The sequence below is a fragment of the Salvelinus sp. IW2-2015 genome, unplaced genomic scaffold (genome assembly GCF_002910315.2).
Source record: "Salvelinus sp. IW2-2015 unplaced genomic scaffold, ASM291031v2 Un_scaffold2125, whole genome shotgun sequence".
Lineage (NCBI taxonomy): Eukaryota > Metazoa > Chordata > Actinopteri > Salmoniformes > Salmonidae > Salvelinus > Salvelinus sp. IW2-2015.
The window spans coordinates 83049-87227 of NW_019943460.1; the positions used below are offsets into that span (position 1 = coordinate 83049).

At 47.5% G+C, this 4179-nt stretch overlaps 1 pseudogene; it reads right to left on the reverse strand.

The window, feature by feature from the left end:
- LOC112073025 (nephronectin-like) overlaps nucleotides 1–4179 on the reverse strand; it is a 76557-nt pseudogene that overhangs the window by 28759 nt on the left and 43619 nt on the right.

Sequence of the window (4179 nt, forward strand, 5' to 3'; positions counted from 1 at the left end):
ACACACACACACACTCTATGCATAACAGTCAATGTAAACCTCAAGCAAAACAAAAACCAAACTTACTGTGGACGTCACCTCTCTGTTTGGTGACATCCTTCTCGATGGTGTTGTCCACTGGGGTGACTGGTTCAGGCTGTTTTGGGGGAGGCGGGCGACGTGTGGGCACGTAGGGTGGGGTCCTGCGGGTGGGGGGCGGTGGAGAGGTGATGGCGGGACGCCGTGGGGGCACATAGGGCTTACGGGTGACTACAGGGGGTCTCCTGGTGGGTATGATTGGTGGTCTCGTGGGGACCACTGGCTTACGAGGGGRGGGASGCATCGTTCTTGGAGGAGGTGGGGGAGGTGGTGGRGTGGTTGTAGAAGGTGCTCTAGTAGTAGTTGTAGTAGTAGTGGTCGTTGGTTTGGGAGTGGTTGTGGTTCTTTTGGGGGCGGTGGGGGCGACTCTCTTGGCGGTCATGGGCGGTCGGATCGTGGTGGTGGTCCTCTTGTGGTCCGAGTCAGGGATAATGTTGTGGTGGTTCGGGGGGAACCTGGGGGGATCGATGACCACCTTGGGAATGGCTGGAAGGGAAAAGAACACAGGAAATGGATTGAGAGCTGAATTCTGGGTCTTGTTCATTTGGGAACGCAACATAAAAATGTTTTWAAATGTTTGCAATGGAAAACAAATGTGCGGTTCTAATTGGAGMTGTCCAGATWGTCCCTCCCTGTTTCAGTGTATTTTTTTCTTCAGTTTGGTGCTTAATGAACACGACCCTGACTGCTTCGGTGTTAATGAGGCATAAAGAAGTGGTGACTGCAGTGACCAACTGACCCTTGGAAAGAAAGGCCAGCTCTTTCATCTGCAATGACTTTACCTGAGTAAACAAGCAACCAGCTTTATCTCTGTATCCATAAAGCATACTCCCCCCTCATTGAGGGACTTTAAATATTTTATCTTTGAAACCAAATCACCCCCTTATATCAAGACTCATTTTCTAACATTTATTACCACTTTATCCCCTGATAGAGCAGTCATAGTTCTCAGCTCTGAGCTAAAGCCAGCCAGCCAGCCAGCCAGCCAGCCAGCCAGCCAGCCAGCCAGCCAGCCAGCCAGCCAGCCAGCCAGCTAGCGGTATTCATGTGGGGAGTGATACCAACCACACCTAGAAAAATCCCTGCACTCAGGATCACCCCCAAAGCCTCTGATGTCATGAAGGAGAGACGCGAGACCCATGTATTGTTTGTCCTCGCATTCCACAGGTCGGAGGGCAGAATAGAAAAGGCATTTAGGGACGACTTGAGGAAAAAGGGCTTCYTGATTGAGGACTGAAGGGGYGTGAGGGTAGGGGTGTGGGGCTTCTCAAAGAGAGTCTCGGCTCAAGCTTTCTCYGGTTACGGAGGGGCTTTGATACAGCATGTGACACACAAATAGGATATCGCAAATCAACTCCCTCTCCCTTGAGCCAGAGAAGAGAGAGAGAGAGAGAGAACTCACAAAGATACTGTTTGCCAGTTCTGTTGCACGCTAGGCCCTCCTCGAAGACATGTTGAAGGTCAGAGCTCCCGGGAACAGCACATTCAGAATGCCAATGGGCCCCAGCAACCAGGTATGGTCATTGATGTGTCTTGCAAGAATACACGAAGGTAGGCCGTTTGTTTACGCTCCACACGGCGTTAAGACTACACTCACGAGAACAACCACATGCTTCCTGGTGCTCTTGTTCTTAATTAATCATACACCTTAGTACCTATACTAATGACTGTAAAAAGGGGGCACATGAGTATCTCTGTGGTATGTTATAGGTCTACAACAGTCTAGCATGATAAGTGATCTTAATTATCGTTCTTATATAGTATATAAACTTAGCGTTAAGGAGTCTTTTTGTTTCTCTTCCCTCACGTTTTTCATAACGACTGCACGCTGTTGCCATTGACTAAGAATAGCGTCCAAAAGTAAGATGTGCCAACGCCCACCTGTATAGAGAATAGAGTGCTGTTGGGACGGCACCAAAGGGTATTTTGTTGAGGTCGCCTTCTGGTGGCAAGATCGAAATTTCATTTGATCGATCTCTTCAAGGCAAATTCAAAGGCTGTGGGACAACGTAGATCACAACACAAACCAAGACAGACTCTCCCCCATCTTGTATCCTCGACCACGTTGTTTTCCCTATTACACCAGTCGAAATGAAAAGAAAGCTATTTGCACAGAAAGATAAACCAGTCGTGAAAGCTCTTTTATATATAACTTCCTTGTTACTTTTTCTGGTTATAATATTGCGTAATTGAAGTCAATTAGGAATATTACACACTAAAATGGTTAGGAACCTGGGCGTGTTGCGCGCTCGGAGAATCCCGTGCACCAAACCATCTCGGTAATGTGTTACTAGCCACTGGTTGGCGTGCTGATATATTTAAACCTGCAAAGAACGACATACCACACGCACACGTACAGTTTTTGTGGGTGATCTCCGTACGCGCTTCTGTGTGTGCCTCGTCCGGCGCCAGCCCTGGAGCCCTGGCGACGGGCACACTTGACAAGCCACACTGCACTTCTTCAGAGACACCACAAGCCATACTGGGCAGTGGCCTACCACAGGTTACGGGTGAGGGGAATACAGCAGCGTTATAGCTAGCTTCTCTCGTCTCCGCATCGTACACACAGAACTAATCACAACAGCAGGATGGGAGACGTTCGTCACGCACACACACAGCACACACACACACACAACACACCACACACACACACACACACACACACACACACACACACACACACACCACACACACACACACACACACACACACACACCACACCACACACACACACACCACACACACACACACACACACACACCACAACACACAGACATGCATCCACAACATAGGACAAACACACAAACATAGAACAACACCCCAACACACAAAGAAAGACTGAAACAACCAAATTAAGGACACACATACACACACAACAAACATTGAAGTAACACACACACACCCACACTAGGCACACATACACATCAAACAACACACACACACACACACACATTAAGGCTACAGCAACCACACAAAAACACACAAAACCATTTAAGGACACACACACACAGATACACCCACACAAGCGGTGCGTGGACACAGGAGAGACTCACAGTGAGGATTACACTTACAGCAATATCTTGATCACAACCTAGGTAAGTGGAATATTGCACTCAGCAAAATACCCACCTTCGTCTCAACTTTCTTTTCAACCCTTTCTACCTCTCTTTCTCTCAGCCGCCTCCTGTTTTGTCCTGGAAACCCCTCTGTGGTTCATTCTCATTGGTCGTTGATTCAGGCGCTTCTTCAGCTGCTCTCCAAAATAACATGAAATCATTTCTTTGTGTGGAGGGCACTCCCCCCTTCTTCCACAACATGTCCAAAACAAGAATGAAAGTGCTGTGAGTTGGTTGCTGCAGGCCAGGTACTCTGGAATATGACTGTAGAAAGAAGGAAAAGAGGGAGCAGAGGACTGATAAAAGGTAGCTAGAGATGAGGAGGAGAGAACGCAGGCCAGGGCTGCTAAAAGGCGTTAGAGTTAGCCTGTTGATCAAAGACGATGAGGGAGGAGGAAGGAGACGCAGGCCAGCTGAACTGCATAAAACGTGAGAGTAGCCTGTTGATCAAAGACGATGAGGCAGGAAGAAGGAGAAAGAGAGAGGAAGATCAACAAATACTGAGGTGGACCTAACAAAATGACATAACTGCCAACTGTGTGGACAAAACATTATGAACATAATGACATCTCGCTGCTTTTCACATGACCAGGTGAAAAAGCTATGATCCCTTATTGATGTCACTTGTTAAATCCACTTACAATCAGTGTAATGATGAGAAAAGTGCTCAACAAGTTATTTTAACTGCTTTTTAAACAAGTTCCCTGTGTGTACAGAATTTGGCCACCACCCAAAGCCATCCAGTCAACTTGACAACAACTTGTGGGAAGCATTAGAGTCACATGGGCCATCATCTTGTGAATCCTTTGGACACCTGCCAAGAGTCCATGCCTCGAGGAATGAGGCTTCTGATGGCGCAACGCAATTTGGAAGGTGTTGGTTAATGTTTTTGTACACTCGGTCATAATGTAGATAGAACACATGGATATTCTGATGTTATACTTCAACCGGTCATCTGGGGTTTTCGTTCTCTGACGGTAAAGTC